Consider the following 27,296-nt stretch of genomic DNA (forward strand, 5'->3'; position numbering starts at 1 on the left):
CCGACCACAACACATCCATAACCATACACCATCGGGTGGCTTCACCAAGGACGGGATCTTTGCGTGAGTCAGTAGTGTCGCCTTCCGTACAACATCAAGCCCTTCACAGATGAGGTATTGTGTGACATTGCTCCCCTTGAAGTTTGTGATGTATTATTAGGACAACCATACTTGTGGAAGCGACATGCTGTGTATGAATCAAGGCCCCGTGCTGTTATTGTTACATTGGGAAATAAGTTGTACAGGATACCAGAGGTAGCACCGCCTACCGCCATCTCTTTGATTACTGCAAAAAAATGCAGTAAGCTCATTTCCAAGACTAGGAAATTTGTTTTCCTGATGATACGCCCACAAGGAACGAAGAAGACGGTAGCCATGGCCTCCAGACAAGACCCCTCCGCACGACAACTACATATGGATAAGGTCGTGAAGGAGTACGAGGACATCTTCACCTACCTCGCAGGGGTTCCTCTGCACTGTCAAGTCAAGCACCCCATCGATCTGACCCCAAGTGCGCCACTACCCAATGGACCAATTTATCGGCGCTCCATTCTGGAGAACGATGAAATCAAGAGGCAGATTCAGGAGCTATTGAAGAAAGGTCACATCCGTCCGAGTTCATCACCTTGTGGGAGCCCGTTCGTGTTGGTACAGAAGAAGGATGGGACTTGGAGACTCTGTATTGACTATCAGGCGCTGAACAAGATCACTGTCTGTAATAGGTACCCGATCCCGCGAATTGATGACCTCTTGGACCAACTAAAGGGGGCAAAATATTTCAGCAAGATCGATCTGAAGTCAGGATATCACTAGGTACCAATCGAACCCTCTGATGTGTGGAAGACTGCCTTCAAAGCCAAGGAGGGCCTCTTCGAATGGTTGGTTATGCCTTTCGGATTGACGAATGCTCCTGCAACCTTCATGAGGCTAATGGATGACATCTTGTGGCCATTCACCAACTCATTTGTAGTGGTATACTTGGATGACATTCTGATTTTTAGCCATAGTTGGGAAGAGCACCTCCACCACATCCGACAGGTTCTTCAAACACTGCGGCAACACAAGCTATGTGCCAATTTGGAGAAATGCACTTTTGGCATGACCCAGGTTCAGTATCTGGGATACATTATTGATGAACAGGGGGTGCATGTAGATCCAGCCAAGATCCAAGTCATTCAGGATTGGCTATCTCCAACCACTCTGACGGAGCTCCGCAGCTTTCTAGGTCTTGCCAACTTCTACCGCAGGTTCGTGTTGGGGTTTTCTCATATCACTTGGCCCTTGAGTCAAGTCACCAAGGGAGGAGCGAAAGTGAAATTCTTCTGGTCTGCATCTCAACAGAAGGCATTCAGAGAGTTGAAAGATTGCCTCTGCACAGCACCGGTGCTCGCGTTACCAGATTTACAACAACCATTTGAGGTCGAGACAGATGCCTCTGACTATGCTATTGGGGCAGTCCTTACTCAACACGGGCATCCAATGGCATATCATAGTGAAACACTTTCAGACACAGTCTGGAAGTATCCCACTTATGATAAAGAGATGTATTCCATTGTGCAGGCCTGCCGACAATGGAAGCATTACATTTTGGGGAAGGAAACGGTCATCCACATAGACCACCGACCCCTGCAGTTCATACAGACCCAAGGGAAATTGCAGAATGATCGCCATCAGAAGTGGTCCACATATCTACAACAGTTCCATTTGAATATCAAGTATAAGAAGGGCAGCACCAATAATGTTGCAGATTGTCAGTCGACCACCAATCATGGCGTTAACCACTGTACTCAACTCTTGTGGGCACGAGACTTCTAATTGGCCACTTCTCTACAAAAGCGACCCAGAATTTGGCCACACATACCAGACACTCTTGGGGGGCCGGCATGTTCCAGATTTTCATCTCCAAGATGCCCTGTTATGCCACCTGGGTCACCTTTGTGTTCCTTTAAGCAAGCATGCCAAGATGATTTTGGAAGCACACTACAGTTGGGCTGCTAGGCATTTCGGGGTCGAGAAAACGGTGGCAGTACTGCAAAAGTATTTCTATTGGCCAAATCTTCGACAGGATGTCGGGAAATACATCAGATCATGTACTGCCTGTGCCATTGCCAAACCAACCATCAAGAAGCAAGGCCTCTATACCCCGCTGCCTACCCCTAGTCAACCTTGGGAATCCATCTCCATGGATTACATGTCAGGCCTTCCTTCCACTAAGCATGGAAATGATTGTGTTTTTGTGGTCATCGACAGGTTCTTGAAGATGGCCATTATGGCGGCCTGCAAGAAGAATATCACAGCAGAAGCCACTGCTAAACTCTTCTTTGAACGAGTTTGGGTGCACTTTGGGATCCCACAGTCTATCATCTCAGATCGGGACAGTCGGTTCCTCAGTACATTTTGGTCCAGTCTCTGGTCAATGCTGGACACCAAACTCACTAAGTCCACGGCCTTCCATCCTCAAAATGATGGCCAGACAGAGGTTGTCAATCAGATGATTGTACACATTCTGTGCATGTACAACTCAAAGCATCCACGCACATGGGACGAGAGCCTCCCCTATGTTCAGCACAGCTACAACCGAGCTCTTCATAGCTCGACAGGCCACAACCCTTTTCAGGTGGGCCTAGGATTCCAGCCACTATGCCCCATTGATGTGGCCATACCACTTGCAGCTACTCACACAGATTCAGCTCATGTCCAGTTCGAAACAGATAAGGCAACCAGCTTCATTGAGCACATCCAACATATTCGCCAGCAGGTCTATGACATTCTGGAAAAATCAAATGCCAAGTACAAGCAGCGACATGATCAACATCAGGTGCCACACAAGTTTCAAGTGGGCAACAAAGTCTGGTTGCATTTGCAAAAGGAACGCCTTACTGGAGCCTATCGGAAACTGAGACCACTCTGATATGGTCCTTACACCATTATTAAGGCTGTGGGAGACAATGCATTTGAGCTCAGCATTCCCCCATTCCTTGGCCTACACCCAGTGTTCAATGTGGACTGCCTTCGGCCATACTTTCCACCATTGCTAGACACATCCGACATTGCAGAACAGCTCACACCCACAGAATTAAATGCAGATTGCATGGAACAAGCTGCAACTGATCGGATCATGGACACACAGGTCAAGAGCACTCGCCAACAGAATATCCAACTATATCGAGTTGTCAAAGCAGGCCAACTCCTTCACCAAGGCAAGTGGCTCACTAGGGACCAAGTTCAGCAAAAGTTTCCTCATCTCATGGAGGAACTCAACACAATGGGGACCATTACTTCCTAAGGGGGGAGGAATGATCCAAGTGGATCTTGGTGGCCACCTGCCAAGTCCACCTGGACCCCCACCATTGTTTCTCTCAGCATTTTCAGTTTCTTTAATTGTAGCACAACTTACTATTTTTAGTAGTTTTTTGGGTCCTAAACTTCCGGAGCCGTTTTAAGGCCCTAAACAACGTTTTTTTGGGAAATCTACTGCCAGCAATTTTTTTGATAAAAATCATCTTTTGCGTCGTAGTCCTCGGAGAGATCTTTCCAACGGGATATCATGCGCATCAAACGGAGATAATACGACCAATTCGCGACCCCAGGAAGTTGGCTGTCCAACTCACCCCAAAACGGGGCCCACAATTTGGCGTTTCATCTTCTAGGGTTAGGTTTTGGAATGTGAAGGGTTTTCCATTGTTTCTCAATAATAAATAGGCCTTCGAGCCTCATTGTAAAGACAGTTCGGAACAGTTTAGAGGCATGTAGCCAACACATCTCTTCTCAGAGATAAGCTACCATCGCCCTAGCTGGGTTATTTCTATTTCTATTTGTAAGCATATATCAGTATTTTCCATTAATGAAATGAAGTATTATTTCCGCTGCATATCTATCTTTATGGTTATCTCTATATTTTATTGCGTTCCTATTTAAATCTGGATCAAGTTTCCTAGTTGCTATTCCATTTCTTATTTGTTGTTCCATTTCCTGTTATTCGCATTATTATTGCTTCGGTGTGTAGAACGATCTGAGACTGTAGTGGGCATTGACATTTACTGTCTGGCTCCCAGATCGACGATCTGTTCCCTGATTTCCTTTGGTTCCATCAGTTTACAAAGGGATGAGTTACTGCTACTGAACCCTTGACTGATAAATTGCTTAGTTTTCTGAATGTATGGTTTAGTCTTTAAAAGTAGTTTGTTGTAAACAAGCATCCGTTTACTCTTGTATTTTTTAGCACTATACTACTAGCATTACTCTGGCAAATGATAGCCTCAAACTGAGACACTCTTTGGAATAACAAAACGTTCCTGGATTGACAAACTAATGTGAGGTAATTAGAGGTGAAAGAGACCCTTTTTACAGCTCGACATTTTGGCACCGTTGCCGGGGAAAGAGTGTAGCCATTTGTTTCTTTTCAGAGTAGTGTAAGATCCTGCTAGGGAAGAATTGGGTTTTAAAAACGGAAGGTAAGAACCTATGTGTAGAGCATGTAACATCCCCACTCCTCTGCTCACTTTTCTGTAGATTTGTCATTGTTTTGTTTGGGTAGAATCTAGCAGTAGATTTGTGTGTGCATGACTAAGCAGAGAAAGCGAGAAAAGAATTCCAAACCTCTACCCAAGCCCGGAAAAGCTAAGGGGCCAGTGACCCTTGTCCGATCAACCTTTATAAATGAAATTTTTAAGAAAGTAGAATCTCAACCTTCATTAGGACCCAGAAAAGTTATTTCCAGATAGCCTACTAGTTCCCTTCAGGCCACAGGATCACCATCTGTAGCCTTTGCTGAGGTGCATAGTCAAACTGAAGAGTAGGATTTTCAAGAAATTGGAAATTCTACTCCAGAACTATTGCAAGAAGGGAATTTCAGCAATCTTTGTGAAGGAAGAGGAGAGACAAGGGAAACTGAGGAACCGAGGTCTCCTCTTGGGACAACTCAACCATTGAGCAACCCAGATAAGGGAAGTGCTGCAAAAATCATTTTTGAAGAAACTCAATCTCCTCAGACATTAGGCACTCTCATTATCCCAGATAAAGGAAGTGCTATTAAAACCATTCCTGTTAAAGCCATTCCCTCTCAACCTAGGAATACCCTCCTAGATATCCCAGAAGGTTATTGGCATATATTTGACCAAATGGCTCAAAACCAGCCAAACACCCAAACCTCTACATTGCAATACCCCATCGTGGATACTGCAGCAAATGCGCCTATGAAAGCAATTCCTCTTCAACATATCCCTACATTCCATGGTCTTACATCAGAGGATCCAGATGCATTCCTATTTGAGTTCGATGTGCTGTGCAGGGGTTATGACTACACCACCGACCCCCAAAAACTGAAATTATTCCCCTCTACATTAAAAGGGGCTGCTTTGAGATGGTTCATGGGACTAGGTGGCGGTGTTATAAATAACTGGGATCAAATGAAAGAATCTTTTCTAAAAAAATATCAGGACTATTGTAGGTTTAGGGAACTAAAAGACAAAATATTCCAGATGGTAGCTAGACCAAATGAAACATTAGAGGAGTATGTGGAACACTTTCAGTATAATCTTCAAAGATCTCCTTATGCATCACTACCTTTACCCGATAATGTGTTAAAAACAACATTAATTAGGGGAATGAAAGAAAAATGGATTGAAACATTAAACATTATGGGAAAAGGACATATTTATCAGGAAAATTTTGCTAACATTATTGATTTATTTGTCAGGAGCTCGAGAGGTAGCACAAGACTAAAACTGATAAGAGAATTTCGACAAAAGGAGTAACGCATGCAAAAATTGGAAATTTATTGGAAAATTTTAAAACTGATATACTGTGGATGATAACTAAACAACTTGATATTATGTAGGCCAAACAAAAGCAAACGGAGGCAGAACAGAATTTGGCAATCTTCTGTCCCCGATGCAGAAAGAAACATAGCCATAAGGAGTGTCCACTAAATGCAGTCCAAACATGCGCCATCTGCACAAAAGACCACCTTACGGAAAGTTGTCCCTCACTTCCCAGACTAAAAGCAGTATACAAGGAAGCAGAAGAGGAGCCAGAGTCGGTGTATCTGCTCAATCAATGCTATTAGTGGCAGCCGTGATAGTCTAGTATGTTTTCGGACCCAACTTCCTCTTTTCAGTCTCCACAGTATAATTCTCAACAATATAATATGTGGCAAAATCAACCTCAACCTCCCTTTCCGAATTAGTCACCACAATCATTTCCTTCATCAACCCCATGGCCAGATCAAGCAAGCCAATCTAGTTGGCCGAATTTTCCCTATGCCCCACCATATTGGCAAAGTAACGCATACCCAGCACAAAGGACCCCTCCTACTTCACAAAGTCAAGCCTGGCAGACAAATTGGCAAAGACCGATGCATCAGCCAGTAGAAATCATTCCGCTCCCTCAACCTACACTGCTAGCCTTACAACAAAACCCCCAGTCTAACTTGAGACTGCAACTCCCAGCCAAACCCAACCCTAACCCAAATAATAGACCAGTCCAATCTGTCCAAATAGTAGAAACACCAGAAATAGGAGCCGATCTGAGGGAGTGTAATGATCTTCAGCTAAGATCTGGGCGTATTATTGAAACCGAGGGAGACAAGACAGTTCATGTTGAAAATCCGTTACCTAGAGAACAATCGTCACAAGACGAGGATGTGAATACACAACAAATTCATAATCAAGCAACCACATCCTCTCCCCCATTCCCAGAATGATTAATCATACCTCGACCTACACAATATCCTGATTTTGACATTCTAGGAGAATTAAAAAAATTGTACATAAAAATTCCATTCCTCCAAGCCATTCAAGACATCCCGATATATGCAAAGACTATCAGAGAATTATGTGTAAAGAAACCAAGGAGGAATATAGCAAACAATCCAAGAGTCCAAGTAGTTGGCACTCTATCTGACTTATTATCAGGAAAAGAAGCACCCATTAAATACGAAGACCCAGGAAGTCCAATAGTAACCGTACAAATTCATGGTCAAACCTTCTCCAATGCCTTAGTTGATCTAGGAGCTGCAATTAACATCTTAACAACTACTACTTGCTAGAAGCTAGGCATTACATCTGTAGAACCCACCTCTACTTTACTAGAACTGGCTGACCGATCTGTGGTTAGGCCAGAAGGCACACTACATGATGTCATGGTATCTGTTGACTCCTGGGAGTATCCGACCAATTTTCTGATAATAAATCCCAAAAACCAACTTGATGGACATCCATTGATTTTAGGTAGACCCTGGCTTGCAACTGCTGATGCTTATATTGGCTGCCGACAAGGCAATATGACCATAACCAGAGGAGCAAATATCAAGAACTTAGCTTTATATCCTCCAGCGCAGCCAAGTGTCACAATAATGAAAACTAATAGGCACCCTGTATCATACCTTACTGACAACATTAGATCTCCATTAACTATACAAGAGGCACTTGATTTCAAGGACCAAACAGAAGATGATGCCATTAATAATTTTATCAGTCAAACTAAACTCAGATCCCATACACAATGTCACATGATAGAGGCAGCATTCGATAACGAATTGGAAGAAGATCCTCTTAAAGATACACATGATCAAACAATACCTGTTACCTCTGTCGCAAATAGTAAAGTTGTGGAAATTGAACCGGGAAAAACCTTAAACATTAATGCCAACCTCACCTCCGAACAAGAAACGAAGCTCATCCAATTATTGAGGAGATATAAAGAAGCATTTGCATGGGACTACCCTGATATGAAAGGAATTGATCCCCAATTATGTACACACCACATTTACATAGAAAAAGATGCAAGACCTGTTCGCCAGCCTCAAAGGAGACTTAATCCCCATTTAAAAGAAGTGGTAAAAGCTGAACTGCAAAAACTTTTAGATGTCAATTTCATTTACCCTATCTCTGATAGTAAATGGGTCTCTCCACTTGTGGTGGTACCAAAAAAGAATGGGAAATGTAAAATTTGTGTGGACTACAAAGAGCTAAATAAATCAACACAAAAAGACCACTTCCCTCTCCCATTCATCGACCAAGTATTAGACACTTTGGTAGGAAAGAAATTCTTTTCTTTCCTAGATGGCTTCAGTGGATACAATCATATTTAGATTGCCCCTGATGACCAAGACAAAACCACTTTTACTTATCCTTGGGTAACATTTGCCTACAGAGTTCTACCTTTTGGCTTATGCAATGCTCCTGCCACATTCTAAAGGGCTATCCTCAGCATTTTTGCAGACTTAATAAATGAAGGACTTGAAGTATACATGGATGAGTTTACACCGTATGGAGACGATTCTGATCCAGCATTGGACACACTGGAAAAAGTCCTACAACGCTGCATTGCTACCAGACTTTGTTAAGCCACGAAAAATGCTATATGATGATGATTGAAGGACTTATTCTAGGACACTATATTTCAGCAACTGGCATTCAGGTAGACCTAGCCAAAATCCAAATAATTTTTCTTATTCCTACTCCTCCCACTCAAATGGAGGTACATAGTTTTCTTGGATTTTCTAGTTATTATAGGAGGTTTATAAAACATTTTTCGCATATTGTTGCACCTCTGTATGCACTAACAGGGAATGATGACTTTCTTCAGACAGAAAAATGTGAACGTGCTTTCCATGATCTGAAGAAGCTTGTGTCCACAGCCCTAGTCTTCGAGGACCAAATTGGGATTTTCCATTTCAGATATCATCAAATGCCTTAGATACAGCCATTGGAGCAGTCCTTGGGCAGGAAGAGGATAAAAAACCATATGCAATTTATTAGATTAGCAAAAATTTATCCCCTGCTGAATTGAATTGCACTGTTACTGAAAAATAATTTCTAGCTGTAATACATGCTGTCAATAAGTTCAGACATTACATTATTGGATATCCTGTTATCTTGTATACAGATCATTCTTCCATAAAATATTTAGCAAACAAGCCTATCACAAATGGCAGAATAACTAGATGGCTGATCTTATTGTAGGAATTTGACATTACAATCAAGGATCGACCTGGAAAAGAAAATCCTATAGCCAATTTTCTTTCACGAATGCCAAAGGCAATCGATGCAGCAGCAGTTGAAGATCAATTCCTAGATGAACATTTGTTCGCTATTATTGTTAAAACACCCTGGTATGCTGATGTTTCCAATTACCTAGTAGTAGATAAACTACCGAAACATCTAACCCCCAATGAGCGGAAATAGATTGTTTAGCGGAGTGCTCAGTTTTCTTGGATTGGGGGCTACCTGTTTCACACAGGGGCAGATATGCATATCAGGAGATGCGTCCATGAGGATGAAATCTTTGACATTTTAAAAGCCTACCATGACAGACCATGTGGCGGACATTTTGCCGATCGTAGAACTGGACATAAGGTACTGCAAACAGTGTATTATTGGCCTACAATTTTCAAAGATGCAAAGAAATTCGTCCAAGCTTGTGATAGTTGCCAGAGAGCAGGATGCCTTGGTCAGTCCGATGAGATGCCCCTGAACCCACAGCTAGTCATTTAACCATTCGAGCGATGGGCCCTTGATTTCATTGGACCAATTAACCCATCCTCGAACCAGAAAAAATATATTTTGGTGGCAACAGAATATGTCACCAAATGGGTTGAAGTAGAGGCATTGCCGAGAGCTATAGAGGATTCTGTCATACAGTTCCTGTTCCATATATTTGTGCATTATGGCCTTCCAAGAGATATAATTACAGACGGTGGACCATAGTTTGCTGGTAACAAAATAGCTGCAACACTAAAAAACTATCATATCCAGCATAAAATCACTACTCCATACCACCCACAGGAAAATGGTCAGGTAGAAAGCAGCAATAAAATAATAGAAGCAATCCTAACAAAAACCATTGCGTCACATAGACGTGATTGGGCTGCCAGACTACCAGAAGCATTGTGGGCTTACAGAACAACATGGAGAAGTACCACCGGCTACTCACCTTATCAATTAGTGTTTGGAAAACAACCCATCTTCCCCATAGAATTCGAAATCCAAACATTGCGAACAGCACAGGAAGTTGGCTTAGATCTAACCGAGGCACAAATTAATCGATTACAGTAGATCAATGAGCTGGATGAAATCAGGCTCTCTGCACTTCAAAATACTGCACTGATTCAACAGCAGCGAGCTAAATGGCATGATGCTCTCATTAAAAATAAAGTCTTCCACGAAGGAGACTGGGCACTTTTGTACGATTCCAGGTTTCAGGACTTTCCCGGGAAACTTCAAACTCGCTGGCTCGGGCCATACGAAATCCAGAAGGTACATGACAATGGTACTCTTACTCTAATTACTATTGACGGTTCTGGATATGCCTTCAAGGCAAATGGCCACCGAGTCCGACTTTATCGCAAACCACTCACTCGGGAGTCCTTCTGCCAGCAGCTACGCGAAGACTCTGATATGGAAATTTTGGGGGAGGGAGAGAAGTCTTCCTCACCTGTGACTCATTAAGTGATTTATCTCTTTTTACACTTTGTACATAATTTCTTTGTTTTGTTGAATCATTTTTGTACATATTTTTGTATCAACACTTTGCTGTTACTTTTTGGAGCAGTAGCAATTTTATTATTTTCTGTTGTTCCTTTTCTCAAAGGGACAGCATTTCCGTTCTGTTGTTCCTTTTTCAAAGGAACAACACCTTTTGGATCAGCCGTTCATTTTGCTTTAACTTTGCTGTTCTTTTTTTACCTTGTGCTTTTGTTGTTCATTTTCCAAAGGAACAACATTTGTGATTTCTGTTGTTCCTTTTCCAAAGGAACAACACTTTTGATTTCTGTTGTTCCTTTTCCAAAGGAACAACACTTTTGATTTTTGCTATTCCTTTTCCAAAGGAATGGCATTTGTGTTTTCTGCTGTTCCTTTTCCAAAGGAACAACACTTTTGATTTTTGTTGTTCCTTTTCCAAAGGAACAACATTTGTGTTTTCTGCTATTCCTTTTCCAAAGGAACAACACTTTTGATTTTTGTTGTTCATTTTCCAAAGGAACGACATTTGTGTTTTCTGCTGTTCATTTTCCAAAGGAACAACACTTTTGATTTTTGTTGTTCCTTTTCCAAAGGAACAACACTTTTGATTTTGTTGTTCCTTTTCCAAAGGAATGACATTTGTGTTTTCTACTGTTCCTTTTCCAAAGGAACAACATTTTTTATCTTTGTTGTTCCTTTTTCAAAAGGAACACCACTTGTATTCTTTTTCTCTTCCTTTTTGGAATAACAACATCCTCATATTCCTTTTACTTATGCTTGATCCCCTTGCTGTTCTAAATTAAGGATGCCTATTGTTCGTGTTCTTTCAAGTATTTTGGAACACAGCTATGCACTTATGCAATGGATACAAAATGACAACATACTGAAATCAGTGAATTATAAAATCACTATTTTTATAAGAAATTGCTCTGAATTGGTAAGAGGACAGAGGGAAGGACACACTTACCCATTATCTTTTGCTGTCATTGTTCCATTAATTCTGCTCTGATTGGTTACCTTTATCATGTTGGTTCCTTTTAAATTTTTACAATTCTCTTTGATTATTATTCAGGAATAAGAGCAAAGGGTTTACATGTTCCTATTGAGATGTTAAGACTTCTTCCACCATTCCTACTCTTAAGGAGTGTTGAACCACCCTTTGTGTATAAATGGGAAAGTACTTTATGAAAGAGAAAGAAAAAAAGAGCGAAAAATGATGTTTTAATGACTTGTTTATATAAGTTGTCAAATGCAGGATAGGGGGTCTCATCAAGAGCCAGCCTACCATGATCATGAGGAAGAAAGTGAAGTGGCATTCCCACTATGGCCACCACACCAAGGATATGGTCCAAAAGGTATAGCAAATAAAGAACCCTTGGAACAGGACGTCTCATCACAAGCTGGCCTGCCCACCTTTCACTCCTTCCTCATGAATGACATTATGGCTAACTGGTCACCAAGCCAGCATAATGGCCTACATTTTGACATCGCACAACATTTCCTAAGCATACACAAAGGATCATGGTTCCATGGGTGAAACAAACAACTCTGCCAAGGTTATGGACACCTGTCGACAGCAGAGCTCTGTTAATGGTATTGAAGTCACATTACTTACACCAATAGGTAATTATTAACACCCTTCTGTTTCTTATACCTTAGTAATAAATCACATAAGAAGAATGCATATTATTTCCCAAACCATAAAACGCATGTAAATCTATTATCACCAATCATGACAGAACAATTGACAATGACCGCATGAGACTCTGTATGCACGGCAACTGTCCTATCTTCCCAGCCTCGCATCATATCACAGCAGTCTCTTACTTGTTAAGCAATCCGACTTTACACCTCGATTTCAGTAACCTGCTACTTTTGTAAACATGGCATATTGCCATATGTTGTTCCTTTATGACTCTGTTCTAGGGCAGATCGGCACGCCACTCCTATATTTGATGGTCAGGGACAACCTATCACATTGCGGGGGGGAGGTTAACCTCATCATTCATTGGATTACGTGTCAGACCACTATTTGGGAAATTGCGTACTTGGGAATAGCACGGCTCAACGGTATACTATTTTTTTTTATTTTTTCATGGCTTGCTGTTCCCAAGCCATTTCCATAGTATGCTCTACGGCATTAGTAAAGCCCTTTAGATTTTGAGCGAGTCCTACGTCTGTTAGTTTCTCTGTGTTTTAACAGCGTGAACAGCTTGCTGTTCCATTGTCAATTCTGAGGTTTTACAGGGAAATCAAAAACATGGGAGGAAGATCAATTCAGAGAGAACCACAGGAATTGACAGTCTCTGCTGCTGCACGGGAAATTCTGGCAAGAGCAGGTTGGTTAACTTATCTCAATCGTTTACAGGAATCCAATGAGACTGTAGCAATGGAATTCTTGCAGAACTTGCAAGAAGATCACTCCACAGTAAGGGGGAGACATATAGTAGTCACCGATGACATAATTGCAGAGGTCTCGGGACTGCCAGCCACCGGACCTGTATGGACGTTAAAGAAGGAGAGATTGAAAAAAATCATAAAAACCTTCCAGGATGAAGGCCAGAACCTGACAATTAGAGGAAAAGGGGTTCTACCTGCAGCATTAGGAGAGTCGTGGGTGGAATTGGCAAAGATTATTCAGAGCTACATCACCTGTGAAGGCAGGAAAGACGTGGTAAGACCACGACACCTTAAACTTTTAGCCGTATTAAAGCAGAAATGCTCTGTAAATTTACCTGCATTCTTAAATTTTTTACTTCATGATGTTGCACGAAGTATGAAAAAGGCACAGCATGTAGAATTAGTCGTCAATCACCATGGGTTGATACGATTAATAGTTAGACATAGCCTTACCCAGCAACAGAGCAGCTAGGAAGAGCTAATTTCCATAATAGACGGGGGATTGACCACGCCATCCCCAAAACGTAAACATGCCACCAGTACACCAGAGTGTCCAGAAAAACGAAGGAAATCGGTCTGATTAGCACAGATTAAAGGGAGGCTGGAAAATTCCCAAGGAGATACCAGCCAACCAGTAGAGATAGATGATACAGGGGATGAACAACCCCCACGATTAGAAGGGGAAGAAAATGAGAAAGGAATGCAAGGAAATGAGGAAGGAGAAATGGAGGAAGAAACTGAGCAACCTGAGCAGGAGGAGGAAACAGAACAGCATGAAGGCAGCACATTGCAGAATCCATTGAGAGAAGATGAATTGGCCAAAATTTTGGCCAATATGGGTGAATATGGCCAACCTCTTAGCCCACCAGATCTCCATGCTGAAGAAGAACCAAAAGAACACTCTGCTCAGGATAAAAATGCACTCGAAGAATTACATGACGAGGAGGTAGAAAAGGAGAATCAACCTGTTCATGATGAAAGTATGACAGGAGAGAGAAGTGATACAGAACAGGAACAATCAGTTCCTAGCTAGACTACACCAGAAGAAATTCTGGAAGAAGGGGAGGCGGAAAAAGAAGTCACCCAAGAAATAACAGAACCAGCTAGGGTTCTTGCCCCTGAGCAACCCGAGTAGAGCAACGAAGAAGCACCACAAAGAGAAAACTAGGGAATTGATCGAGATAACAGTCCAGGCCGCAGTAAACAGTCTGTTGTTCCTTCTAAGGAAATTGAGGAAATTAGGAGATTACGGAAAGAACAGCAAAGACTACTGAATGTAATAGTTCAACTTCGACAGCAGATCAGGATTTTGAAAACAAGGAAAAGGGTAAAAAGGACTTCGGGAGGGAAACATGCAACCACTCCAGCAAAACCCCTCAAGACAAAGGTTCGGAGGACCCGAGTCCATCCTACTGTTCAAAACCCTGGTGAGAAGCAGTCTGCTGTTCCAAACCTCGTTGAGGAGCAGTCTGCTGTTCAAAATCAAAAGGAACAACATTTAACTGTTACCCATGTTGAAGTACAAACGGATGATATATTGACCTGTGATAAAGAAATTCAGACAGAGGCACAACCCTCGGGGGAAATACGGGCCATGAACACAAGACAACGCAATAGGAAGATTCAAGTAAACCTCCCGGTCTCCACTACCATGTGGGATAGTGATCCAAGGACGGTAACCCTACGAGAGGGTTTGACGCAAGCTCAACAAGCAGCAGAAAAACTCATAGAACAAACGGTTCCTCGAGAAAGGTATGAAGAACTACAACAACAGCTAAGGAACGTCAATTTATCCGAAAGCCAGGCCTTTGAAGGGTGGCGAAAGGAAGAAGAAAAAGTCGCGAAGGTAACTCGTAGGTTAGATATAGTTATCAAGCATATGGATACCTTATGCTCTTTGTACAATGATGTCTTGGCATGTAGAGCCCCTGCTAAGAATTATGCCTTGTTTTTAATGGAACGATATTTGCAATTGAAAATAAAGGTTGTTAAAGCACGCGCCCATATACAAATTAATACCATCGATGATTTTATAAACTGCTGTAAGCATTACGGGGTAAAGGTTCAAAGATTACTGTGTGAATTCTATTTGCATAACCTTGTGTTAGACCAGGAGACCGAGCAGAACCCCGGCCCTTTTGTTGGGGATATCCAATTATAGGCATTTATTTCATTTGGGGTTAATCAAATTAAATGGCTTAAAGCCTATAATGCTTTCCAAAGACAAGAAAACGGATTAGACTTGTGGGTAAGAGCTGAGCCTAGGAATCCAGTATAGTTGTGGAGGGAACATAGGAACCTCATGAGGACTCTAGGCGTAATTGAAGCATTAGGACCCATTCATATAGCAATCAATCGGCAGGGAATAGAATACTTTCTCACTATTAAAGACCTTGCCATTGATGCGGCTAAATTTCGATATCAGGTCTCTAATCTGAATATCCAACTTAGGGAACCATTTAATTATGAAAATTTTAAGTTAGTCGCCAATCGCTTGCACCTCTATGGTGAAATATTTTTGAGGGCAGGGCCATCCTGATTAGGATATAGGTTCCGGAGTCCAATTATTTGGCACCCTGCACCTGGATACCAAGCCCTGTACGAGATGCCTGAGGGTCAAACAGGCCATTTTTTTGAACACCTAGTTATGCATCATGGTTGTAGACCCCCACATGAGATCCCATCTCCAGCCTACTCTCTCACTACCTTACATGTCAACTACAATGTTTTCATGAGGGCATGAAAAAGGGTAAGCAGGGGGGTGTGTGGAGTACTAAAGAAGGTATGTTTTTGGTGATTATTTCAGCATCTTTTCATTAAAACTTACAAACCTTTTGCATCATGAACTAGGTAGATGATAAGGAATTGTAATAAAATCTATAAGATTAATGTGCAAAACGAAAACACTGACAATTGTCATTTTCTTATGCAGGAAGAAGGAAAAACGAAAGACTGCCATTCCAAAGGAAAGGACAAGGCCAGGTTAACCGCTGTCCCTTTGACGGGGAACCACATGCAAACAAGGCAAACCAAATCAAAGCGTATCAGCCCAGGAAAGGAAATGGAGATATCGGCTCGGTGCAAGAAAGTAAAGAGATAACTGAGAGCCAACGGTTCGGTGAATCCCTTAGGATCCTTTGATCCTGAGGGATCACTGCTTTAACTATTTTTGCACCTAGACATCTCTGCCTTCGCCATTATAAAAAGGGGCAGCACTGTTAGCCCGGGGGATAGTCTGTTATGTTTTTATGTAATTTCTCTTAAAGTTGAGACTTTGATCATCGACTCTCGTTGAGAAGTGATCCACTGTAATTCTGTCTTATGCATTAATACAAACTTGGTTGCTATTTCATCTCTGATCCTGAAATAACTTCAAGCGGTGTACCCCTGGAGGCTAAGGGCCCGGCCCTGGAGGAACACTTGCTCCTGTACTAGTACTTTTGGTTTATGCATGGTGTGCTCATCAGCTTTATTCAGTAATCTGATATGTTCTGTTATTTTACATCACAGCCCTGTTACATCTGATCTGTTAAGTGATATCGTTTTCTGAGATAGAGACATTATAACTCTGCAACGCATTGCTGTTTCCTTAAGTACTGATATAACTGGCTTTTACAGGATACCATTGTTGTTCAATTATAGAATGTCTGTGTTGTAACACTTGACTGTTGGTATTACTAAATTCATCCTAGAGATTATATTTCCTTGCGATTGTTGAATCTATGGACGTTGTTGTTCCATTCTGAAATACAGTCGTATTATTTATAACTAAGACTGATGATTGGATTACCAAGATCATATTACTATTGAGGTGTGTCATGTGTTAAGTTACTGTTTGACTTTCTAGCATTGTCCCATATTCCATCATTAGTCAATGATGTTCTATTTATGTGTGTTGTTTGATTCATCTTTAAAGGTAGAGGATTACCATTTGATTTCTGTAGGACATGATTGTTGCATTTGATCTTGTAGACTAAGGTGTTGCTACTTATTAAACTTAATTGTTGTTACAGTTTCCTAGTTGCTATTCCATTTCTTATTTACTATTCCATTTCCTGTTATTTGCATTATTATTGCTTCGGTGTGTAGAACGATCTGAGACTGTAGTGGGCATTGACATTTACTGTTTGGCTCCCAGATCGATGATCTGTTCCCTGATTTCCTTTGGTTCCATCAATTTACAAAGGGATGAGTTACTGCTACTGAACCCTTGACTGATAAAGTGCTTAGTTTTCTGAATGTATAGTTTAGTCTTTAAATGTAGTTTGCTGTAAACAAGCATCCATTTACTCTTGCATTTTTTAGCACTATACTACTAGCGTTGCTCTGGCAAATGATATCCTCAAACTGAGACACTCTTTGGAATAACAAAATGCTCCTAGATTAACAAACTAATCTGACGTAATTAGAGGTGAAAGAGACCCTTTTTACAGCTCAACATCCCCATTCTCTCCCAAGTTTGTTTAGGCAAAAAATTTGCATCCGACCCAAGATCTAGAATAACTTGATCCATTTCATATTCACCTATTTGTGCAGTGAGCCTCATCTCATGCCCTGTTCTTGCCTTATGCTTACCAATTTTTCAGACTATGCGAGGTCCTTCAAGAGCATTTTCTTTACTGACATATTTATTTATCAACTCTTGTAATCCCTTCACCACCTTGCTATCATGAATAAGATTCATACATGTCTCTAAGAACGTGGTAAGCATGGAGGGGTCCATTTCTTCAGATAGCTTATCCTAACTTCCTAAGGTAGAGGCCTCAGCGAAGCTTTTCTTCACTTCCATGAATGTTTCTTTCACACGCTCTAAATCAAATCCAACCTCCTTTTTTGGAGCTTTGCAGACCCACTCATTTTCTTGAGGTTGCTTTCCTTTATCCTCTTCATTCATTATTCCACTCTGCAACATGATATTCACATTAGGATCTTCTTCGCGGGGTTCATCCCTCATAATCTGCAAGTTTTGGGTAGGCTGCGCCCTTTTCTCCTATATTTTAGCTATCAATACAGAGAAGTCTTCTATTGCATGCTCAAACTGAGTACAATACCATCACGACAAGCACGTCGGGTTCATACACTCCCATGCGTAGTGTCCTGGCACTCCACAATTGTAGAAAATAACTTTTTCCCGACCTCTCGCAGGTCCTCCTCCACCTCAGCCTTGTCCGCACCCTTGATATCCACTGCACGCTCCCCCAGCGCCCTGATCTGGAGGTTGATTTTATGTCTGCATTCGATACGCGAGCATTCTCTCCATCATTAAATCATAGTTATGACAATTGCACTCATCGTGACCCATTAATTTATAGAAGTTGTAGAAGAGTTGTTGCAGTGTCAGCACAAATTTCTGCAGCAAGTGGCAATTGTCTGTTACATGTTTTCCAACTACTTAACAGATATCGCACCACAATGTGGGCCTTATACTTGTCCCTAATTGAGATTCTGGCCTCAGAGGAATCGGCCCTCCTCCTTCCACATAATTCATGAAGAGAGGGCAATGATCTTTATCATGCCCCTCGCTTTTACACTTCAAGCACCAAACCTCTTCGTGCACCTCTGGCCGAGGCGATCTATTCTTCTTTAGAATTTGGAACTCTAGGAAAATACTCTGCAACTTCGTGTGAAATTTTTGAACTCCCAAAGAAGCATCTTGAATCGGTGTGTCATTCAATCTCATCGCAATCTCTAGGGTTTCCACCTGGGTCCCAATCGTTTGCTATGATAAAGCAACCCTTATGTGAGGTAATATCGCAGCTACAAACTATTCGTAGTGCTGCCCATTCGTAAGATTCATGTTAGCTTCGCAGATATGGAATTTCAATATTTGATCCAGCTCCCAAGGTGTTTTGCTAGGCCTCATCATGATTTCATTGCATCCAACATGTTATCACTTAGAACTAAAAACTGATACATGTAATTTTCTATCCTAGCCCGATGACAAAGGTCTGTGCTAGTTTAATTTCGTTTTAATTTTCTTCCCGTAGGATTTGGAGTTTTTAAAAGAGTTTTTAACTCAAGTTGTTCTCAACTCCCATTGGTTCCCCTCTACCCATCATTGTTCTATAGCCACCTCTTGTCTTATATGAGTCACCGTGCCTTTTCGTGATTTCGCAGCGCTATTCCAATTCGCCAATTTCGCAGCGCAATCATAACTAGGCAGTTTCGCAGCGCTTCATGATTAGGCAGTTTCGCAGCGCATCATTAAAATTCAAAACTAACAGCGCTGCGAAATCATGGATTCGTACATTCCGCAGCGAATCTTTCCCGAAATGTCAAGTCCGTTAGGTGAGTCGTCAGCCATGTCTTCTCATGTCAGCTCATATACCTTTCTTATCACATTCTAACGCTCATTGCCACTATCACCATCACTAGATCTGTTGATATGCACCAATTATTATTCCCAAGAAATTTTACCGTGCATAAACCATAATGATGGCCGTAAGTCTTGCATGAGTGAAAAATCTGCAAGATTATATCTTGAAAGGTTTTAAACGGAAGAGTTTAAAATTCAAGCGAGGCTGATAATCAAGCGAGGCCGAATTAAAAAAGAAGCTGAATCACAATTCCAACCGGAGCTGGTAGTCTTTGTGTGCGAAGATTTGGAAGGATCAATGGAGAAAAAAGAGCACAGATCCGGTAAACCTCTAAGGACTGAACCTGAAGGCCTGGATATAACGCTGAGAAATGAAGAGGTGAAGAAAACATTTAAAAATGTCGGGTGTTGGAAGTTTTGCAAAAAGTTACAAGGAGGACATGCACAGGTAACTAAGGAATTTGCACTTAACTTCACTGGTTTGAATTCAAAGGTAGCCATGTTAGAAGTGCAGGTTTCCCCATAAGTGATATCTGCTGTGACATAGATCCCAAGAGGACAAGAGGAATGGTTCAAAAATTTCAAATTTGACATGAATCCTTGCAAGGAGTTTTTGAAGGATGATTATGTAAATGAAGATTTAAGTAAGGCAATGCCCAGGAATTATGTCAAAGAACATTATGCTCTCTTACTCACCTGCATACAGAAATATTTGACTTGTGAAGGAAGGTATAACAAGGTTTATTCTTACCATTTCAAACTACTTTTGCATTTCGCCGGGAAAGTCTCCATAGACTTACCTTTTTATCTGTTCCGTAGTTTGAGTAAGATGTGTGATAAGGTACAGCTGAGGAAAGAGGACTGTGAAACCTCTTTGTTTCATCATGGTTTGATTAAACTACTGGTTTTAGATGGGCTCCAAAAAATAGACAGGGATTGGAATTCATTCATTTTTATGGCTGGCTTCAAAATCCAGACTGGCCTCACTCCTCAACCTGTTAGAGAGGCTACAATAGCTGAGCTCCAAACAGAAGTAAGAGCTAAAAGAGTTCCAAAGCCACAGGTAAGAAAACAGGTGAAGCCACTCATAATCCAAGATCAACCTCAGTAATCAACTAAGGAAAAAGTTCATGGTAAAAAGACTGTACCTGAAACAAGCACATCTGGAGTAGTCTCGAGGGTAAGAACAAGAAGCCAGATAAATAAGGAGAAAGGTAAAGCTATAGCAGTTGAAGACAGTCCAGTGTCCAAGGCAAGTTTAAATGATTTATTACAGGCTATTGAATTCGAGCAGTCTCTACCAGTTCAAATCGAATTGTTGCAGTCAGAACAAGAAAGCACCAAGAAATCCAAGGCCTCAAAAAGGCTTAAATTTGATGTGCCAGCTGAAGAATTCGTTTTTAAACCTAGAAGACCTATGACAAGGAGATTCCAGCAAGTACAGGAAGCACTGCCAAGAACAGAGGAAACAGGGGAAGAGACACAGAAAAACGCAAGCAAAATAGTCATCACATCTCAAGGAGATAATATAGCAGCCATAAAGAGCCAATTAGAATCAGCTAAATACGAGATTGCCAAATTGAAGAAAGCTGCTAGAAAACATGCAGTTATACACGCAAAGTATTATAAAGCTCTATGGAAAGGGAATGAAACCCTAGAAGCCCAGTTGAATTCAGTGGTTGATGGCCATTCACAGTTTCACACATGGACAGTACCAGCAATCAAAGAAGCCAGATACATCAGAAGGATTAATATGCAACTGAGAGCTGGGAATAAGGCTATGAAGAAGCAAATTGAAGATCTGAAGGCACAGCTAAGCCAGCTACCTGCTAAATGAGCTTTCATCTCAAGTAAGGTTTTGTTTCCAAAATTTTGACAAATTTGCTTAATCTTATCTTTTTGAGGAAATATAAATCCTTGTTCGATATGTGGAAAGTTTAAGGGAGTTTTTGGCAATCAAATACTCGGCTAATAAAGGTCTCGGGTCAAAAGCAAGCTATTTTAAAAAAACTCAGCAGTTTCGTAGCGCGCTACGAAACTGCTGAAGGTGATGATTTTTACGCAATTCAAGCTGTTTGAATTATAAGCGGGAATTTTGGGAGGAAAACGTCTAAAGGGCATGCAAGACATCATCTGAAGCTGTCAACAATCAATTAGGTCAAGACAGGTGGACGCTTAAAAAGGTTTAATATTCAAATCCAATTTTTGTCGTAAAGTGAACACCTTTACCACAGTTCAGGATATATCAAACGGTTTGCCTGCAAGAAACTTTTGCCTGCACACATGTTCATGGGAAAAACTTACAACGCATCAAGGACGTGGCAGTCTTCTACATTTTGGGGTAATTAAAAGCTGAAGGTCATGCTTCTGTGCATTCGAATACTTTGGGCAAAACTGAAGCCGAGAAGCAAGGGTAATCTCCTAATATTTCTGAGCAGTTAAAAAGATTCAGCATCCAAGATCAACATGGAGCATTAAACACCCATCTCAGCTAAACTGAAAGAGGGCCAGATGTCAAAGAACGAGGAGAAGCCATCATACATACAATATGGAGTTAGAGTCATAGTTGATTTAAATCTCTAAAAAAGCTCCAGTCAGCACTTTGTTGTATTTATTAGTTAGTTAAATGGTTGATAGGTGTCATTAGAGATAGTTTTCGAATTCCCCTCATGCTGGAGGAGGAATCTCGATTAGTTAGAATAAGAGTTCTATATATAGCTGAAACAGCAATGTAATGAGGGTTGGAAACTTTATAACAGAGCATAGTATTTGGCTTATGTAAAGACTCACTTTTCAGTAATATAATTTTGATTTTACTTCTCAGGATTCACGAAGGATTTCTTATATTCAGAATGTGTGATGTTTTCCTTTTCTTAGTTTTGTCTACAGTAGTATGGATGTATAATCACTCAGAATTCACTGAATGTGCTCTGATTTCCTGTATGCATCTGTAAACTGTGTGGTTCCATATGAGTGTGTGTTCTGAATATTCAAATGCTGAATGCCCTGACTTCCATGTAAGGTCAAGATCTTTGTTATTTTGAGGTGTAGTTGACTCCATAGGCCCAATGGATACTTGTTTAATGTATTTCCAGCATTCATATTTGTCACAATTGTTCTACAAGAGTTAGCCATCTTATTTTAAATCAAAATCATTATTATACCCAGAGAGAGCCCTCTCAGGTTGAGGAGGCTAAGCCTCAACCTAAAGTAGGTTTGAAATAGTTACTTAGAGTCAACCTGACCAGCAGCCTATCAGGGTCTGATTTTGAGATAACATTTTGGTGCGTCTGCCGGGAGCCGAAGATTATTCTTTCCCGAAATCATGAAGCTGAACTTCTGAAGGTAGCAGGAGCTCAGAAGGTTTTCGAGGCTGCATTCTACCTTGGTGACTCCATACAATCTTAAAGTTAAAAAGGTGGCTTCGAGAGGAAGATATACAAGGAGTAATCCTGACCCAAATCCACCTACTCCTGTGGATAATCCGAACACCATCTCAAGGAGCAGGCAAAGATTTCCTGATATACCAGGTACTTCATCTGTATCAAAATCTTTGTTCCCTGAATTTTCTAGAAGTCCTGAAGATAAAATTGTAGATGATAAAATTCATGAGGTATTGTTGAGGTCTGAGAACGAAGAAGAACTTATTGGAATTATTTTAGATCTACAAAAAAGAGGCATTGATACTTCGTCCTTAGTGTCACAAAAAGATAAGGAGGAGTTTTGGGAGGTTGTTACTTCAGAATTACTGTTAGAAGAAGAAGATTTGAATCAACTTAAAGAGCTTGAGCCTTTTGAAGTTTTGCTCAAATCCAAAACTGGTTTATCCCTCCCAAATTGGAGTTCCTTTGTCAGTGGTTTGCAAAGTCCAAATAGTCCTTTTCGTACCAATACTTTATCTTCTTCCTCTGCTAGTCCAAATAGTCCTCAGACACTATCTCACACTAGTTCTACTCCCACCGGTCATACAATACCTGTTATCACTGCTCCTCCATTCATTATGGCTATACCTGCTAGGTATGCTCCTCTAGCTCTCCCTGCTGTTTTACATGATCTTCCTAGCAAATATGCTGCCAGAATTCCAACATGGGGAGGAGATGAAGATATTACAGCAGAGGAACACGTGGATAGGTTCAATGATTTTGTTGACAGGGAAGAAGTGGATGATGAAGATGTAAAACTAAGATTGTTTGCTCAAACCTTCATTGGGGAAGTCAGAAAATGGTTTAAAGCCCTTAGAGCCAGAAGTATTCATAGCTGGGTAGAATTTGAAGACAGCTTTCTAAGGAAATGGGGAAACAGAACCAACCCTGTCCAAGCCCTTACCGAATACAACAATCTTAGGAGAGCTCCAGAGGAAACTGTCCAAAACTTCTCTAAGAGGTTTAATAAAATATACAATTCAATTCCAGCTCATTTGAAACCTCCTGGAGCTTTGGCACAGTTGAGATATGCTGAATCATTTGATTCAGATTTCTCTCTTTTACTCAGAGAAAGGGAGTCTGCTTCTCTTGCTGACATGCAAAATGATGCAATTAAGGTGGAGGTAAATATGCTTGCTGCTAAGAAATCAAAGATGGCAAAGACTAAGCTAAAGGAAGAAGAGAAACCTTCTACCTCTGCTCAAGAAGACAAGTTTGAAACAATGATGAAAACCATGGAGAAATTGATGGACCGACTAGCTCTTGGGAATGCTTCTGCCCCTCCAGCACAGCAGGGACCTCAATTCAGGAACCCTCAGTTCAGAAGACCTCAGAATCAGCAAAGGCCAAGAGACAACAGAAATCAGCAGGCAGATCCTCCAGTGAGACCTCCCTTCCAACAAAATTTCGTAGATGAAGAGGAAGAAGATGAACCTGAAGTCCCTGAGGAATCATTCCATTGTTTTGATGAAGAAGTGTCAGGGATTTTCTTGACTAAGGAGGAACATGATGAGTCCAGTATGATAAATTCAGGAGAAGAGCCTTCGGATTTTTTAAAGGGCTATCAGCACGCTATTTTTGAGATGCAAAAGCAGTATAATCTAAGGAATAGAGATGTTCCTATTACAGCAAACAAAGCACAGCCCAAGAAGAATACCTCAAAGGCAGTTGAAGATAAAAAAGAAAAATCAAAGGTGGTTGAAGGTAAGGATGACTCTCCTCTTGTCAAAAAGGATATTCAAATTCTTCCTCCTCCTAAAGAAATTGACAAGACTACTTCTGTTTTTAATCTTGAGAATGAGATTGCAAAAATTAAGATATCAGTCCCTTTTAATGAAATTCTCAAGGTAGATAAATACAGAAGCAAAATTGTGGAGATGCTTAATTCACAACCAGGAGTGGCTGATATCCTAAATGTACAAGAAGATAATCCTATTATCTGTTTGGGTCCAAGACTAGAGGATGAACAAAATGATGAGTTTCCCCCTTTCTACATAAGCATTAGCATTCATGATATGACTCTACACAATGCTATGTTAGACTCGGGGGCATCACATAATCTCATGCCTAAGGTAATCATGGAGAGACTGGGGTTAGAGGTAACTAGGCCATATAAGGATTTATTTTCCTTTGATTCAAAAAGAGTCCATTGCATTGGTTTGATAAAAGATGTTGTTGTGGGGCTCACACAAATTCCAGCAAAAACAATTGTTATGGACATTGTTGTTGCAGACATTCCACCAAAGTTTGGGATGCTTCTTTCAAGGTCATGGGCAGCAAAAATCAAGGGCACAATGCAGATGGATCTTACATATGCTACCATCCCAGTGTTTGGTGAACAAAGGAGGTTGTATCGCGAGACAAGGATGGCCTACATGGTAAGCAGCAAGGATAAGCCTCAGAATTTTCCTATTTACTCATGTGATACTGGTCTGGGATCAGCGATCCTTTTCAATGAATCAGTTGGAAGAGAATCACAATATGAACCTGCAGAAAATCAGTGTCAAGAAAGGCAGCAAGGAGATGAAAGAGACATCACGGGCTGCTGGTCATTATACTTTGATGGATCAGCAGGTAAAGAAGGGGCAGGAGCTGGGATCTGGATCACTAGTCCAACTGAAGAAAGTAAGTTTCTCTCATACAAATTAAACTTTGATTGTACCAACAATATGGCTGAGTACGAATCTCTGGTTTTAGGTTTGGAAACCTTGATAAAGTTGAAAGCTAAAAACATTGTTGTTTGTCGAGATTCTGAATTGGTAATTAAACAAGTAGAAGGTACATATCAAACTAAGGATGCAAGGATGAGAGCATACAGAAATTTAGTGTTGGAGATGTTGGAAAAATTTCAATCTTATTCCTTCAGCATCAAAACTAGAGATCAAAACTCTATTGCAGATTCTCTTGCTGTTTCAGCCAATCTCTTTATTATTCCTAAGCATTCTTCTGAAAGCTATGAAGTGGAGGTTCGCCATAGACCAGTCATACCAGATAATATCATAAATTGGCAAGTTTTTGAAGATGATCAGCATGTAAGGAACTTCATTGAATTAAAAGAAGAGTTTGAGCACAATCAGATAGATTAGCAGAATATGTTAATAGAGTCAAAGGAAAGTTCTGAAGTCGTACAGTTACAAAACAACTTAATCCCTAAAGGCCTCATTCCCCTTGAAAAATTATTTGATCAAAATGATGTGTTCAAAGCACCAAGATTACAAGCTAATGAAGAAGAAGTAGAAAACTGCAATTTAGGTGACTCTGTTGTGCCTAAAATAGTCAAGATTTCCAAATTCCTTTCAGCTGATATGAAGACTAAATATGTTGAGATGATGAAAAGATTCATTGATGTTTTTGCATGGAGCTATGCTGACTTGAAACAATATGACTCTTCAATCATACAGCATACCATTCCTATTAAACAGAATGAAAAGCCTTTTAAGCAGAAGCTAAGAAGAATTAATCCTCTTCTAATGCCACTGATTGAAAAAGAAGTGAAAAAGCTCTTTGATGCTAAAATTATTGTCCCAATCAGATTTTCAAATTGGCTTGCTAACTTGGTACCAGTCAGAAAAAAGAATGGAGAGATCAGAATTTGTATAGACTTCAGGAACTTAAACAAGGCTTCATTGAAAGATAATTACCCCCTCCCCAAAATGGATTTCATTCTGCAAAACATTGTTGGTTCACAAAGGATGTCTATGCTTGATGGTTTCTCAGGGTACAATCAGATTCTTGTTCACCCAGATGATCAGGAGAAGACAGCTTTCACTACACCATGGGGAACATTCATGTATGCAAAGATGCCCTTTGGCCTCATGAACGCAGGAGCCACTTTCCAGAGAGCAATGGATATTGCTTTTGCTGAAGAAAAGGACAAATCAGTGGTAGTTTATCTTGATGATATCACAGTTTTTTCAAAAAGGGAAGAAGACCACTTAAAGCACCTTGAAAGGGTCTTACTGAAGTGTAGGAGGTTTGGTATTTCTCTAAACCCAACCAAAAGTATTTTTGCTCTAACTTCTGGCAAACTGCTTGGTCATATTATTTCTGAAGAAGGAATTAGGATTGATCCTAATAGAGTTAATGCAATTCAAAAATTAGATCTACCAAGGAGTAAGAAGGAGATTCAATCCTTTCTTGGGAAAGTTAACTTTGTTAGAAGATTTATTCCTAATTTTGCTGAAGTTGTCAAGAACATAACAAAGATGTTAAAGAAAGGAGCAGATTTTAAATGGACAGTTGAAGCAAAGAAATCATTTGAAGAGATCAAGAAGGCACTTACTCAAGCACCAGTACTCATCAGCCCGGATTTTACCAAGGAGTTCCTTATCTTTACATTCGCTTCTGAAGACACAATTGCTGGAGTTTTATTGCAAAAAGGAAGTCAAGGTACTGAACAGCCCATTTCTTTCTTTAGCAAGACATTGGCCAATGCTGAATTGAAATATAATATTTTAGAGAAACAAACCTATGCATTGGTGAAAGCAATTAAGGATTTCAGAGTCTATGTTTTGCACTCTCACATTGTTGCATACGTCCCAAATGCTGTTATAAAAGATATTCTTACACAAGCTGATCCAGATGGAAAAAGGGGAAAGTGGATAGCAAAACTTCTGGAGTATGATATTGAGATCAAACCCACAAAGTTGGTAAAGGGTCAAGGCCTAGCCAAATTGTTGACTCAGTCAAATT

The sequence above is a fragment of the Pinus tabuliformis genome, chromosome 9 (assembly GCF_031772625.1).
Source record: "Pinus tabuliformis cultivar Carrire ecotype Pingquan chromosome 9, CPIR1, whole genome shotgun sequence".
NCBI lineage: Eukaryota > Viridiplantae > Streptophyta > Pinopsida > Pinales > Pinaceae > Pinus > Pinus tabuliformis.